The sequence below is a fragment of the Equus caballus genome, chromosome 21 (assembly GCF_041296265.1).
Source record: "Equus caballus isolate H_3958 breed thoroughbred chromosome 21, TB-T2T, whole genome shotgun sequence".
NCBI classification, from domain to species: domain Eukaryota; kingdom Metazoa; phylum Chordata; class Mammalia; order Perissodactyla; family Equidae; genus Equus; species Equus caballus.
Window position 1 is genome coordinate 57,714,905 of NC_091704.1, and position 17,858 is coordinate 57,732,762.

Here is a 17,858-nt window from a genome sequence, read left to right on the forward strand (position 1 = left end):
TAGATATTTAAAATTATCTTCTAAAAAGCATAAAATACTTCAATGAGATGCAAGACCCCAAAATTTGTCAGACACTGTAGACTTGTTGCCAGGATTTTGTTTAAATTCTTGTGTTGTATTTTATTCATCATATCTTGCTACATAACATAATATAACAGTGTTACCAGAAACTTAGTGGCTTAAAATAACACACATTCATTATTCCGCAGTTTCTGTGTGTTAGGTGCCTGGCATGGTTTAGCTGTGTTCTCTGCTTATGGGTCTCAGGAGGCTGCAGTCATGGTGGCAGCTAGGACTGGATTCTCTCTCTGCAGGTTCCACTAGGTTGGATATTCTTCCTTAGTCATATGGTTGTTACAAGCATTCCATTTCTTGGATGTTGGATTGAGAGCTTCTTTGCTGGCTGTTGGCACACCCTCACATCCTAGAGGCCATCTGAACTTCATTGCCATGTAAGGTTCCCCAACACGGTTGCTTGCTTCCTTCCAGTCAGCAAGAGAAAAAGAGACTACAGCAAGACCAGCATACCATCTTATGTAAATAATCACATACACATAATCCAAATATTCCATCGCCACCTTTTATATTCTACTGGTTAGAAGCATGTCACAGGTCTTGCCCACAGTCAAGAAGAAGAATTCATACAGGGGTCTAACACTAGGAGGTGAGGAATGTGGTGGCCACTTTAAAAGTTTATCCATCACATGTATGTGGGGGAAAACCTAGTACTATTTATAAATACATTTCTGTAGTTTTCCTCAAATACATTAATCATCAGATCAGAAGTATTACTCCCTCAGACCCAGGACATTGGGATGAGGTCCCCATCACAATTATCCCATGAAATAATTAAAAGCCCAATATCAACTGCAGTGAGCTGTCGAACATAAGTCTGGTATATAAGTATGTTAATTAATACTTACATAGCATTAACTTCAAAAAATGTACAAAAGCTAGTTGCTTGGATTCCAACCTCTCTTTATTAATTAGGAAACTGTGAGTGGTTCTTAGGATCAGTTTTCTACATCACATTACACTTTGGAGTACAAAAATTACATATTTTTCAATAATGGAAAATCTTCACGGCTCCTCCATGTCGAGTGTAAAACCGTTTTCCTAATTTCCCATGTAACACATTATACGTTCTCCCTCCAAAAAAATGTGGAAGCATTGACTAATTTGGATTTCTTCCTCTTACTGTTGGTTTAGTGTCACTGAAAACACAATAGCAACATTTCAAACAACCTTGAAAGAGACAATGCTATGAAGCCCTTCAGATTCAAAACTTGAAACGTTGAAATACCGTCAGTAAAATCTTTACTAAGATATGACTGCAGGGGTGGCAATGGGTTACGTGCACAGTCCTGCTTTCATGGGCAAGTCCTGCAAGTGTGTGCTCAAGTGTTACCTGCTCAATGCGGTCTACACCGGCCAAACCACTTAAAAATGCACTGCATATTTAACAGTCCAATCTCCCTTATTGCAGTCTTTAACTTTCCAATACTTTTTAATTTCTAACATGGTATATGCTTTCCTTATTTATTGTGTGTGTTGTATATTGTCCTATATCCCCCCAAGTAAGCTCCACTCAGAGAGATTTTTGTTTTGTTCAGCAATATCCCAAGTGCCTAGATCAATGCCAAGCGCAAAATAAGTGCGCAATGTTTGCTGACCAAATGAATAAGACAGACCACGAAGTTCACGTAAGCCCATTACCTAAACAGAAATCCAATTAGCAGACATCCCTTGATATTTACAGGCAAAGACTTTTTAAATAGATTTGAAAAATATGGTGAAGCAAGGCCATTAATGGTCTCAAATCATGAACGCTTCCAATTTTCTGAATGTAAATGTTAATGGAAGACAGAATACTTTAATAAATGCTCACCTTTATGTTAAAGAAGGAAGGGATAAATTGTCTGTGTGGCCACCAGTCTATATATTTCCAGTGGATTGATAACCCATCTTGCTACCACAGGGAGGAATTAGGGGATGAGGGATGGAGAAATTCAAGGGAGAAATTCCATTTTTTCTACTGGCCTCCGTTCTCACATCTCAAAGTGACTTTGGCAAGGATGTCCTTACTGGACTCTGTGAGCATTTATTCTTGGAGTAGTTTGGAGACCTAAGAATTGCTTTGAAGGTTGGAATATCACCAGCTACTCTTTCTCATCTTTGTGGTGTTTTTTCTTTGGCAGTTAAAACCTGAATGAGTTGACAGTCACTTTACATGCTTTAGACTTCATGTTTTAGTAAAGAACATAGAAAAGATAACTTGCAGGGCCGGCCCCGTGGTGGAGTGGTTGAGTTTGCAGACTCCGCTTCAGTGGCCCAGGGTTTTGCTGGTTCCAATCCTGAGTGTGGACCTAGCAGTGCTCATCAGGCCATGCTGGGGTGGCGTCCCACACAGCAGAGCCGGAAGGACCTACAACTAGCATATACAACTATGTACACTGGGGGGCTTTGGGGAGAAGAAGGAAAAAAAAAGATTGGCAACAGATGTTAGCTAAGGTGCCAATCTTAAAAAAAAAAAAGGATAACTTGCAAGTCATAGTCCTTGAATTTGTATTCCAGCTTTAAGAGTTTTCCTCTGAACTACATGGCTGGTGTTCTATCCTTCCTCCCAATACTTGACTTATCCTCTTACTTCTTGGATTCTGTTTCTGAAGAGCCATGAATAGGGCAGAGTAATCTGCTCCTTGCTTCCAGGCTCTTGACTTCTAATAATGTGGGCCCTTTGCTCTGTTTTGGTAGGGAAGACACAGAATTCCTCTAGTTTAAAGGTTGGCAGATGTTTTTTTAAAGGGCCAGATAGGAAATATTTTTGGCTCTATGGACCACATGGTCTCTGTCACAACTACTCAATGCTGCCATAACAGCACCAAAGCAGCCATAAACAGCCTGGAAAGAATGGGTGTGGATGTGTTTCAACAACATATTACTCCCTAAAATAAGCTGCTGGCCAGACTTGACTCCCTGCTCAAATAGTCTTTAGTGTAAAGTGGAGAATTTGACTTCTCCCATTCTGCACAGTGCACAATTATCTACAGCTCAGGCACTGGAATGTGAACAGCAGGCAAAAAGGCTACATTGACTTTCAGATTGACCCTATGAGCCTCTCTTTGTCATTTTAAGACAAGAGAGAGAAATATAGTGTTTGTCTCAGCTTGATTGGAGGGGAAAGAAGTGAACATATACTTTGTTAGTTTCCTTTGGTTCACTTTTCTTAAAATCAGTGTTCCTCCAATTCTTGGCATCCAAACAAAAGCTGATAAAATTATTCTAATGAATTTGATAGTTTCTATTGTATTATGCTTATGAAAGATCCTTTTTATGAATTATTATATATGCTTTTGAAAATATTTTGATAATCAAATTATACACAAGAGTAAATATATAAATTGATGATTTTAAAATTAATATCAATTTATATGAAACATTCAGATCTTAGCCTATTAATATTTTCTTAAATTTACGTTGTTTCCCAAATCCCAAGATGATGTATTTTTAATTTTGTTAAGACCATCAATTTACTTAGTCATCTTCCTGAAACTGAAATTATTGTAAATAAAAGTAAGTCTGGGTGCTCCTGAATCTTAAGCAAATAAACCCTGTGTTTGAGCGATTTACTTTGACATCTTCCTTGGAATGAAGTATGTCCCTTTACTGCAGGAGCTAACTGTATAACAGAGTAGGCAATAATTACAAAATTCTGAAATTTCTACCTTGTTCCTTAAAACCCTAGCCTTGGGCCAGCCCCATGGCCTAGTGGTTGAGTTCAGCATGCTCTGCTTTGGTGGCCCCGGTTTGGTTCCCAGGCATGGACCTGTACCACTCCTTGATGGCCATGCTGTGGCAGTGACCCATATATAAAATAGAGGAAGACTGGCACAGATGTTAGCTCTGGGGAAATCTTCCTCAGGAAAAAAGAGGGAGATTGGCAACAGACATTAGCTCAGGGCAAATCTTCCTCAGGAAAAAAAAAACAAAAACAAAAACAAAACTCTAGCCTTAGTAGACAACATGGTCTGAATCAGGATTTATTTAAATCTAGTGCTTTCACATCACATAACAGGAATAAATGATTTCCTATGTGGGAATTGGAAATTTATTAGTGCCCCATATTTATTGACTCAAAAAATTCCACACATTTTAGATTGTCCTTTTAGCACATACTCCTTCCGGTGTTTCTTCCCAAAAAAACCTCTTCCGCCTATTGGCTTCTATTTTCATTGGGATTCTGCAACTGCAATTGAGCTGATGGAGCGTAATTCAAATTAAGTTAAGCAAAATAGGAATTTCAATTTCATGAAATTGAAAAGGTTAGGGGTAAAGGTGATTTTGTGCATAGTCGATACCAGGGCTTTGGTAATGTCAGCAGAATTCTGCCTCTCTACATATTTTATAGGGCCCTTCAATCATGCATAAAATCTATCAGCTACAAGTAAAAGTGCATTCACCCTACAATAGTTTAATACATAACGTAAGACGTCTCATGTAACAAAAAGAAGGCCAAAAGTAAGAAGCCATGGGCCTCGGTTCAGCAGCTTGAAAATGTCAGAACCGACAGCTTTGCCATTTTCTTGGTCTTTATTTCATGAGATCAAGATGGGAACCCAACTCCAGATATTACATCTATGTTCTAGGAAAAAAAGAATGCGAGGTTGGAAGTGTACAGTGACACGAGTTCTGTTTATGAAGAATGTAAAAGCTTTCCCAGAAACCCCCTAGCAATTATATGTTGACATCTAGTTTCCTAGAACATGTCTCATAACTTTACAAAATGGTAAGGAACACTACGAAAGCAAGTATTTTTAAGCCTTTTTAAAGGAAGAGGGGTTTGGGAAGTGGTGTTCAATTAGCCAACCAACAGTGTACACTGGTAGGCTCTAAGAGTATAGTAGATGTGGTATAGGTGTCTGATCTTAAGCTTTTAGACCGTAGTTTAAATGTCTGACATTAAGTTTTTGATTGCCGAGGCATCCATTTCAAAAGACATCCATCTTGAATAAACACATTGCCAGCTGTATGACACAGCTACCAGCAAAATAACCAGATAAGGAATTAGGCTGCACCTACCCATGGAGGTCCTTCTTTCAGAAAGCCCTGAGTAACCTGGATAACTGACCATTTGCATGACCTGACTCTACCTTTCTGCACCCTATTTCCCACTCTTACACTTTAAGTTAGCTAATAAAGAGTGAGTCCTGAGAAATCTTAGACATCCCACCTTTGTCCCTAATAAGGGCAGAGCCCCAAATCTGGTCTTGTGCTTTCTCTCTTGCTCTCCTTACAACCTCATTGTCTGGCCTTCGGGCATGTTGTGTACCTCTGAGACTTGTGGGTAATAAATCTTGTTCCTTAAAGGTCCCTGATGGTTTTGCTCAGGTGTGTCCTGCAATCATAATAAGAATCACAAGAGGCAGTCCAGCCACAACATTGGCTCTGGTCAGGGAAATGTGTGAGGGACCTCACCACTAGTAGTACAGGCCCAGGTAAGTACCTCGGACCTACCCAGCTGGGAGCATCACTATCCATAGGCTGAGACCAATACAATAGCAGACCAGACAGATATTGACAGCCAACAATCGCATCATACTAGATTAGGTGGAAAGGGAAATTCCTCCCTAGCAAGGCTGTTAGAAAAAGCCTACAAGGATGCTTGTTGTTCGAGCTTAGTTCACTTTTCAATTTCTGAATCTATCACTATATTCAGAGGGATGGAGTATACTGATAAGGACCAACTTAAAATCAGCTCCAACTGACTCATATAAAATGGTTTCCATGTTGGAAAATGGGATCATGTTATCTGAAGTGAGAGAAATACAGGGGATATTAGTTTTGTGTTACTGCATAACAAATTACCAAAAGTTTGCACTTTAAAACAACACCCATTTATTATTGCCCAGTGTTTGTGGATCAGGAGTTCAGACACAGCTCAGTTGACTCCTTGGTCAACTCCAGGCTTTTAAATGGTTGCAATCTAGATATTGTCCAGGGCTGTGGTCTCATCTCAGATCCAGGGGCTTCTCCCAAGCTCATACAGTTATTAGAAGAATCCACTCACTCACAGCTGTGGAATTCATGGTAGATTGCTTCTTTAAGGCCAGCAGGAGAGGGGTGTCTATGATACCCAGGCCTAGGATAACCTCCCCCTTTCTTAATTCAAAAGTCTATTGATAGGGACCTTAATTGCATCTTTAAAAATGCCTTTACCTTCACCATATTATGTTACCCACATGGGAGTGATTTCCATTATCTTCATAGCACCAGCACACACTCAAGTGGAGAGGAGGGGGTTACATAGGACGTCTGTACCAGGGATTGGTATCCTAGGGAACTTCTTATGGTTCTACCTATCATAGAGGATCTCCCTATGAAAATTAGCAGATCACCAGAGTAAGGTGAGTGAAAAAGATTGACCCTATATATTCATCAGTTCAAATAAGGGTTACCAAAAATTGAGATATTGTTTAAATGGTAGTCTGCTTCACTTCATCGTGCTTGAATAACAGAAAAACAAGGAAATTTTCGTAGAGTACAATTTTTTCAGAATGATACATTTATTTCCTGCAAACCTAATTGGAAAAAGTAGAAGAAAAGTTAGTTGCTCTTTACTTGGTGTCTTTTTCTGTACAACTGGTATTTTGAACGTTCATTAAACAGATTTTTATACCATAATTAGTAACAGTCTATTTGTGCCCAAAGGAAAGTGAAATTGTTACTGTGGTATAAATTTCAATGTGAAACAACCGAGCTACAATGATTAAGTATGATATTTTTTCTTATCAGGAATAAGCTCAGAGATAATCCATATAGCAGAAAATAATAAAATCTGAAAAAGAAAATATTTTAAAATTTAACCCTCTCAGTGCAAAATCTGCCTTTTCTAGTTTTATTTTTAAAAGACCACTGTTGAAAAGAGCATAGAAGTCTGAAAAAGAAAATATTTATTGAACAACTGTTCATAATAACATACCATATTACATAGTTACAAACAATATATACACTATATTGCAACAGAACATTTAAGCCAAGTTTTATTTCCATAGGAATTTGGTGAGGGAAATAAAACCTTACATTTACCCATAAAGCAGGTTTTACATCCTATCAAGGCATTTAAAATGTCCTAATTAATATATGTAGTTCTTCTGTAATGTAAGTCAAACAGTTAAAAGAATATCATTGATGTTCTTTTAATAACCTTAGCTGGAATTCCTTGATATTAGTAAGAAGTCATCTCTGACACGCCAGGAGAAATTTGCATATGATTAGAAGCAATGTTTTCGCATTTCATTCTGGATCCTTATTTTTAACTTGTCAAATGCTGCTCTAACAGAGAGTGGCCCTGCATACTCCGGAGGATCAAGAACAAGGCTGTCACAGCAAAGGAAATCGATTGGCCTGAATATGACCAATTAATTCTGAAGCACATGTCACAAAGGATTTTTTAACGTATAGAACAAATAATCATGAGAGAAATAGCTAAAGAAGGGTTAGAAATGTCTAATTGATAAGATTCATGTAAAACAAAATATTTAAAGACAGTGTGATCCCTTGAAAACAAAAGGTTAAATAGACTTCCTCCTCTATATAAGGTTTAGCTGACTTCATAATGAGAGCTCAACCCTTTTAGCTGTGTTAGACCATTTATTCACTTTCATTTCAAACATATTCCTTTAAGCGATGCAGGATTTACATATGTCTCCTCATTTAAATGTGTCATTAAGATGCAGGCTATGTTACAGGGTTTGGAAATGATCTTCAGACATCTGTCTCTCGAACACTTAAGGAGCTAGCTACTCCAAACAGACCCTGGACACTTCTCATCAGAATATGTCCCTGACGCTCAGCATTAGCATGAGGAATTACTTAAAAGCAGAATTCTGCCATTGTGTGAGTAAGATCGGTTCTGTCAAGTTTATGGAAGCAATGGAACACACATCCGGCAACTCTAGGGAACAATGTTTCTATTTTGCATTGTCATACCTACCAGGAAGCACATAGCACATTCTGGAAAAGAAAGAGAGAGATGGAATTTTGACCTAAAAATCCAATATCTTGACATAGGAAGATTTCGTTTGGGTCCAAATCGTAGTATCCTTCTGGTCTGATCCAGGTGAGGGTGGGAGGGGAGCTATAGAGGAGAGAAAGCAGGATTTAAAATTTTTGGAAATTTCCTTTTAAAATAATTATTTATAATATCAAATACAGAAAATCACTTATGAGTTACAGACACTTACGGATTTGTGTGCTTTAATTACAGATCATCAAAAATATGGAGAAAACTGACACATTTGCCTAAAGTAAATTGACGATTAAACACCCTGAACCTGTTCTTCCCTCTTGCATTAGTTTTCTATCACTACTGTAGCAAATTGCCACACACTGCAGCTTTGAACAGAACCCGCTTATCACAGCTCTGTAGATCCAATGTCTGTCTGGGCTTGACTGGGCTCTTAGCTTAGGGTCTCAGAGTGCCAGAATCATTCCTTCAACTGGACTGGGCTCATACCTGAAGGCTCCAGGGAAAAAGTCTGCTCCCAAACTTCGTATTGTCATCTATAATAAGAAATGTATATTTGGCCTTCATCCCCGTTTCTGGCACAGAGCTCTTAAAACCATTGGAATTTCATTAGTGATGAGAGCAATGAATGTGTCTTTTATATTAAAGAGGTGATTTTTGGAAAGCCTCTAGGTGACTGAAGGAGCTGGTTGCCAGGAGACCCAATCTTACGATTGGAGGGTAGGAATTTTAATCCCACTACCTTGCCCCACACCTGCAGGGAGAGGAAGGAGCTGGAGGGTAAATCAATGATCAATGGCCAATAACTTAATCAATCATGCCTATGTAACGAAGCGTCCAGAAAAATCCAAAAGGACGGGGGTCAGAGAACTTCTGGGTTGGTGAACACATGAAGATTTAGTGAGAAAGGCGCACCTGGAGAGGCTATGGACGCTCCGTGCCCTTTCCGCAAACCCTGTCCTATGAATCGCTTCCATCTAGCTGTTTCTGAGTTATATCATTTTATTATGAACCAGTAATCCAGTAGGTAAAATGTTTCTCTCAGTTCTGTGAGCTACACTTGCAAATTAATCGAACCCAAGGAGGGGCTTGTTGGAACCGCTGATCTATAGCCAGTAGGTCAGAAGCACAGGTGACAACCTTCACCTGCAATTGGTGTCTGAAATTGGGGTGGGGGCAGTCTTGTAGGACCAAACTCTTAAACCCGTGGGATCTAATGCTATCTCCAGGTAGATAGTGTCAGAATTGAGTTGAATTATTAGGATATCCAGCTGGTGTTGGAGAATTGCTTGGTGGCGTGGGAAAAAAACTCCCACACGCATTGGAACTGTGGTCCCAGAATCATAAAGCTCCTTCAGATTTTTGGCAGAATTCAGCTCTTTGTTATTATAGGACCAAGCTTCTTATTTCCTTGCTGGCTGTCAGCTAGGAGCCTCTATGAGACAACCTACGTTCTTTCTCAGGTGGCCTTCTTCATCTTCAGAGCTGACAATGGCATATCAAGTCCTTCTCAAGCTTCAAATGTCCCTGACTTCTGCCATCAGCTGCTTGTCAGGGCTCATGAGTTTAGATCAGGCCCATTCATGTAATCTCCCTCTCTTAAGATCAACTGCGCCATATAACATAATATAATCATGGAAGTGCTCTCTCTTCATATGCATAGATTGTTGGGCTTAGGACTGGATATCTCTGGGGGGCCATTTTAGCAATCCTGCCTATCACGTCTCTCTTCAAGGAATCAGTGACACCCAGCAACAGCTGCCCTATTCCATAGTCCTGAGAGTCACATTTCTCCTCCTAGTTCTCCAGTGCCAGAGATACTGTACCACCTAATGCATGCTCTTCTGCCAGGATCCCATCCAGTTATGTACTAGTGAAAATTTTAACAATTGCATAATTATACGTACAATGCAACTATCCAGTGTCTGTCTACCATCAGTATGGAAGCCTCATTGCTAGTTGGGTATTGAGTGTTTCAGTAACAAAATCCTATTTTATGATTGGCTTCCTAGAACCATTCCTGGTATCAACTGTCTTAGAAGGACTTCACTGGAAACAGACTCTGAGAAGGAGACCGAGTACAGAGACTTTATTGGAGAGAGCTCTCAAGAGATACACCTGTCAGAAAGTAAGGAAGAGCTGAGCAGAGAGAGAAGCTGGTACTCAATGTAATGGCAAATGAGGTCACTAGTTGATCCTAGAGCAAGTTCTGGAGGTGGGCATCATGGCTGGGTCTTTGCATCTCCATATCAGCCAATCTTGGGAGGTAATTCCCTGCAGCAGTGAGCAATCCCAGTGAGGTATCAGCTGGGAGCCACCAACAATTGATAAGGCAGAACACTATTTGCTAACACTACAGGATCTGTTAACACTACAGTATGTACTAATACCTTATCTACTAACATAAGTATCTACTAACACTGCTGTATCTATTAACACTACTGTATGTACTAACACTACATTATCTACTAACATACTGTATCTACTGACACTACTGTATCTAGTAACACTACTGTATCTACTAACAAACACTACCATATGTGCTAACACTACCGTATGTACTAATGCTGCAGTATTTACTTCCACTGCCACTGCAGTACCTGCTAACACTACAGTATCTATAACGTTGAAAGGGAAAAAGTATCTTATTTACTCAACTAGAAGAATCCTGAATTCTATTCCAAATTAGCAAAATATCCTTGATTGTAAAATGCTTATTTTATAAGACAGCAAGGACGCATCATACTTGGTTGCCATAAGGATGGACAAAGTACAAATAATGATAGATATAATTTCCAACAAATTTATCCTTTCTGCTAAGAATCTGGGAAGTTAAATATTCTATCTTTTATTTTAAAAATTTCAAATGGTAAAATTCTTCTCCCTTCTACTTCCGCCTACTAAACTAAATAAGTAACACTTTACAACAGAATTGTGTTCGTTTCATATTTAAACTCAACACTGCCAAATGCATTAGTACAGGAAAGACTCTCAGGGTTGGAGACCTAAACTTTAGCAATTTCTCTTCAATGTGACCTTGAAGAGGTCATCTAACGTCATCCTTTTTTCTCATTTTTAAAACGAAAATATTGAGATAGTTAATCCTTAATGTTCTTTCCAAGCCAGAAACCATAAGCTGGATAATTGATTTTATTCTCTTTGTAAAAAATACTTCTCTGTTGAGCTTAGATTTCGCAACCTGTTTTCCCTATTTGTCATCTTCACCACTTGAGCAGCCTTGACTTGAAATATGAGGCCACCCCCATACAAGCTGTTCTGATCTGCCAAGCTGTCCAGCCTCCACCGTACCACTGAGTGTGCGTGCATGTGTGTGTATGTGTTATTTACATATCCTGGCAATAGAAATTCACAGCATTCTTTCATTTAAAAAATTAAATTATATCAGCTAGCACCTCAAGTGGCCATGGAAGGATTTAGAAGCTCCAAAAGGAGAAAGCTGTCAGTGAATATAAAATTAATATAGTATAAATATATATTTATAAAGAGCACTTTTATGTTAAATAGGCAAAAGGTTTTTTTTTCCTAAATGGTTCATTGGGGTCCTAAAAATTGGCTAATTTTTAGGGACTTCGCTGGCTCCTAAGGGGAACTCTTGCCTTGGCTCTGCGTGCCAACATTCTAGCACTAGGCCTCGTCACACATGGCCTTCCTCCCTTCCCACTCGCTTCTCTTTCGATCATTTGTTGCTTTCTCTTATGATTGGAAAAATACATTTATAAAGACGAAATAATCTCACTACCTACAGGTGAACACGGCTAACATTCAATGCGCTTTTAATATTATGATGATTTCTGTGCTCAGTTTTTAGATTTTGGGTCAACAAATGACTGAGCCTTTTGATATTCACTTTTTTAATTTCGAATTATTTTATTGTTTCAAGAAAAAAATAGCTCTGTGATAAAACCAGATTGAGGAACGTAATACCCAAGATGGCTAGAATATATGTATATGTCTATCAGAGGGGACTTGAGAGAGACTAAGTCACACTATATTATTTATTTCAGAGGCAGAAGGTCACAGTTGGTAAAACCACAAATCTTGGAATCGGAGACCATTGGCTTCAAATCCTGGCTTTGCCGTTTATGAGATGTCTGACTTCTGGCAAATTGCTTCACTCGACTAAATAATTTTCACACTGATGAAGAGAAAACGTATATGTCTTAAAATTTTTGCGATAATATTTATAAATCTTGTGTTATAGGTCCCAGGAATGAAAATGTGCTAGATAGATATTTTTATCAGAGTAATAATCATAAGAAAACCTAATACTGATCTAGCACTTGCTAGCTGACAGGTACAGTTCGAAGCATTTAAATGTATGAACTCTATTATTTCTCACACCATTTCTATAAGGCTGTACTGTTATAAATAAGCCCCATTTTACAAGTTAGGGACGTGAAGAACAGAGAGGTTAAGTAACTTGCCCAAGATCACACAGCTGCTAAGTGATAAAGTGAGATTTGAATGCACCCTTAACTAGTACTGTACCCTTAACCAGTAGTCCAAATAATCGAAACCGCTTAATCAGTTTTGTTAGCTTCATATTTAAACAAAGCTTCATAAATGAAGAATAACCTATTTAAGGTAAGAAGTATTACCTGGTGAAGGTCATTTAAGTTTATCTAGTTTGCTGACTAAACAAGATTGGAACATAAATTTATTTGTGATTGGCTATTTTATCATCTGCTTTGAGAACGTTTAAAATAATGTAAATGTTTAATTAACTAGAAATTATTGTCATGCTATTAATGTGTACTTTTATAGAGAATATGCCTGTGTTATCATCAATTCTATATCATTAAAGCTGATATTAATAAAGGGTTGAGAACCAAATTCTAACTTGAGGATACACAGTCAATGCAGGGGACAGCTGTGAATTTGGGTAATGATCCAAGATCCATCCACTCCCTTCCTGGGAGCAGTATCTTGACTTTCCTCTAGGGAACAAATTGCCTCTTATTCTGAGCACACGTGGTCTAGGCAAGGCCAAGCCTATCTTCTGGACATGGAAATGGACCTGTGACCCATAGAAGGGAGACAGCATATCCTCTCCTCTGCTCCTGTTTGCCATAACCCCACCCCACAGTAATGCTGAGAGGTGGCCCATGACCCTAGCCAGGCAGGGGGACACAATGCCTGGACACATTGAAAAGGTTCAGAGGGATACATTTTTTCCTGTCTGGGTTTGTCAAACTGAAAAGAGGAGAGCTAGGAGCACTGGGAGGTCACTCTCTGGAGAAGAAAGCAGAGGGGAAAAATGCAATAAGAGGAGCTGAATCCTGGTGATTTAGCATGCATGTGATAAATGATTTTTTAATGAACAGATGAGAAATAATTAAATGAAAATAGAAAAAAATCTGAGCCTTCAGGTTTTGTAATTACAAATGTGTGGAAAAAGATCAGGGAGGAACAGAGAGCTCTGATGTTAGGGTGCATCAGTAACTGGTATAAAGGAATCCTCTTTTCATGCTGGCAATGAAATATACAATCTTGTGAGCTTAATTGATGATATACTAGACACTCACAAAAGAAAGTATTCCAGTCTCACTTGGTACTTGTTATTGGGAGAAAAATTACTTTATTTATTTGTTGTCATATAAACATAGTTTATTCTACCTAAGAAAATGCTAGTTTTAATACATTTTCTAACAATTTATAAATTTAATTAAAACTATAATCTAAATCATAGCATTGCGAAATTCATAATATAATAATAGGTATATAACGAGTAGTAGAAAGATAACTTTGCTCATTTCCCGATGAAAGAAAATAAAAATGAAATTAGCTAATTCTAAATCTTTTGTTATTTTAATCCATGTGGCAATTTACTGCTGTTTGAGAGAAAGGGAGCAGGAACATTTTGAAATGAAATGAAGTTTTCGTATAATTATGCCTATTTGGCACTGCAGCAATTTTTATATTAAAGTAATATATTTTGATGAAAACTTGCTGTGTATTCAAGTTGTGGGAAAATATCAGTCCTAAAATAGAGTTTGTTTCTATTTCAAAGAGAAAAAAAATCACTTTCTCATCAATGACTTGCCTTCCTCTCTTACCCTATTCTCCTCACAGTGGAGTTGCTTAAACTACCAATAGAACTTTATGCCCACTTGAAGCTTCCGGTTGATCACTCTTGCCTATGAGCAGAGAGAATTAGAATAATGGTTCAGCTGGATTAAGAGACCCAGTATCTGTCCGTGTGGCTTCTATGTGGTCGACCTGGCATCCAGTGGCGGACACTGCTTTTTCTCTACCTTCCATTGGAAGCAAACCTCCACTTCATACGATCTACTATCCCAATTCCAATCCCTGTTTGGATTGTCTGTTAACATTTCTCTGACTTAGGCTGTGAAATAACCCAGTTGCCTGAAGACTCGTTCCCTGCTTTGTGTTTGCTGGTGCTTCCAGGGTTAAAGTCCTAGACCATCATGTGGTTGGGGCCCTCGTGCCTACTGCTTGACCTCATTGATACTGGCTGCCGTCCGAGTAATTTGTTTCAGTGCTTCGTAGGAATCAGGTAGTGTGCCAAGTAGTTTGGAAATTAATTAAAATAAATGGAGATTATTCTGATCTTAGGAAACTCATTGTCTAATAGGAACAAAAATATTACAAAATGAAAGCTTACAATATGACAGGTTAGATTGTCTGTCTTCCATGCTTAATCTATAAAATGATTCAATAAACTGACAATCACAGAAGGCTATAGTTGTAGAACAGAGTATTTTAAAACTTGACAATATGAAAATGATGGTGAGGAAGACAGAGTTGGAAAAAGGAGAAAAGTAGGTGACAGAAATACTTCATCTAACATTGGGGCAAGTCATGACATAAAGTCTAATGTTGATGAATAAAGGAAATAGAGGATCAAATACATCAAATAAATCAACAAATTTAACAAGAGAAGGACTAAAAGCAAAGATGTTGACTAACAGAGAGTGAAGGATATGGCAGAAGTTGGGTTATGTGAGTGGGAGGTCTCATGTTTCGTAGAGGAATACAACAGATAATTGTTGAAAGCTGATACATCGTAAGATAGAGACATAAGCATATTATTTATACTTAGGAAGAGAACTGCTAGAAAAAAATGACAGAAATAAAACGTATAAAATTTCAGAAAATTTAGAGAGAAATGTTTAAAATTGAAACCCCCTAAAGACTAGCATTGGGACTGGCTTTGAACAAAGAAAAGGAGATTTTAGCTCTTTTTGTTTTTCTCCCTAAAGCCCCAGTACATAGTTGTATATTCTAGTTGTAAGTCTTTCTATTTCTTCTATGTAGGATGCCACCACAGCATGGCTTGACGAGTGGTGTGTAGGTCCATGCCCAGGATCTGAACCGGTGAACCCTGGGCTGCTGAAGTGGAGAACATGAACTTAACCACTATGCCACCAGGCGAGCCCCTGATTTTGACTCTTTGATATTCTTCTTTACTATTTTTTAAATAAAATTTATGTATTACTTTTAAATTATTAGCTTATTAAATGAAATTAAAAAGTAATTATTAAATGAAATTATAGAAATAATTTAGGAACACAAATATCTAAATTTGAAATAAGCTGCCTGGTGAGGGAAGTATATCCAATCTCTGATGTAGATGTTCTCATTATTTGCATTTTGCAGTTTGAGAATCAGACTCAGCGATTTTATATAAATTTTCCAAGGTTTAAAAAGTGAGAAGGAAAATTCGTATTAGTTCTCTCTAAATTCAAAATATGTATTCTTAATAGAAATCTCTTGCTCCCAAAATGTGCATGTCTCCCACAAAGTTCTATACCAGCCACCCAAGGTCCTAGCTGCAGTGACCTCACTTAGTCAGAGCTTTTGGTTAATGCTTCTTTGGGGACAACTTCATTATTGAATTATTTATTTTGTATGTGATGTTCTCAAGATACATCTTATTTTTAAACTTATTTCACTTTAAAAAGATTTATTGGAGGCCATCTAAGAACCAAGCATTTTTTAGTTTTTAAAATGGAATCTAAAAATGAATAAGATGCTAGCCCAGTAGCTCAGGATAGGAGACCATGCTCTGTAGGCAGGGGCGCACACAAAGAGGGAGAAATCAGCAAAGTGTGTTGCCCATTTTCTTGCATGGCTTATTTCTGGAAACATGAACTAACTTCAAAGTCCAAAAAGACTTAAAAGTTATGAAAACAATTTTTGTTCTCAAGGGGGTAAAAGTACTTTTAAGACTCTAATCACTCCTGAAATTTATGCCTACCTGTTGTCAAAACATTTCCGGTATTTGAACATATTCTTTAATCTGATACATTTCCTTGGCAATTGAAAACTGTTCAACAGTTCAAATCTATTGATTATTTTGCTGAGGATAATATCTCCCAATTTTTGTCAGGTTTAACGATTTCCAAATTTTCTCAGTTGACATCAGTTTGCGAGTCACTTTCTTATTTTTATTGTTTTCATCCGTCCTTGATGTTCATAAAATAATAAAGGCAATATGATAAAACAATTTTCCGGTCTTTTAATAGAACACATTTTTCAAGCCCAACATGATCTGGAGAACCAACACGTACAATGGATATAAATGGAACCTCTGTCATCTTCTCTCCATGTCCCCCTTGGACGTCTTTGAGGGGCCTTGCAGAGGAAGGAAACCAGTAAGAAATTATCTGTAATGAAATATTGAAATGTGGGCTTGTAAAACCTCCTTATTCCAAGATGGCAGAACTTCCATGGAACTGTTAACTGTTAGAGCAGGCCGCCAAAGGATAAACCAAAATAGTCTGAATGGCATATTACAAACATTTTGAGCATCAATGTTTAATATTCTGAAGACCAGGCTGTTTGAAGGTCAAAAGTATAAATTTCAAGGGCCAGCTATATCTGGGAAATTAGACACACTCACTGGCAAGGGCCAGCCCTCCAGGAGGATTCTAACTGACTGGTGGACTAAGGCAAGAAAAAGAAAAATTGCTGTATTTTTTGGCTCTTTTCCATTTTTTCCTTCTTCCCCATTATTTTCATCTGTTTCCATTTTGGGCCATCTTTCTCCTTGCTGTGCCATATATCCTGCATTTCTTTGCTCTTATAGTATCAATGGCTAGACTTTTATTTATATCCATTGTCCAAAAAAAAAAGGGAGGACTTGTCTTCTTGTCAGTGAACAAGGAATTATTCTCTTGTTTTTGAGTCATCAATTATTTTCAGCATTACTTCTGTATTATTTAACCTCTAGTCCTATCCCTACTCCAGATAATTTAAGTTATAAGGGTCTAGGTACTACTATACAGATGTCTACTGTTTGAAATTATTCTTTGTAAAGGCCACTAAATACAAACAAAATAAGGATTCATGCATCTTTACCTTCTTCACCATTTGCCTTGACAGAAGCAGTATGATACATTGGAAAGAATATAGCGAAGCAGAGGAATGTGGGGTACATCTTTAGTTTAATTATCTAACACCTACCTATTTATGCATTTATTTATGAAGCAGGAATTTTTCCAAACCCTTTCCAAAGCTTATCTCATTTAAGTTCATAACATTAGGAGCTGGTTTATTCTGCAGGATTTTGATTACAAGCAACAGATGCAGACACCATTTAAGGACACCTAGTAGCTTGCAACATTGCTGGGAGAGCTGGAGAGCTGACTCAAGGCCTAAGCTTTCAGGAATGATTCCCAAAACTCCTTGGAGAAGAAACAACTGCTGTAGCCAAGGATTAAAGCTACCCATTATCCATCAGTTGCTCAATATTTTTGCACGTTCTACCTATACCAGCATACAAATGCTTCACTTCTGTGCCAGGAACTCTACCTGGCAGCTTTGCTGCTAGCACCATGTCTCCTAT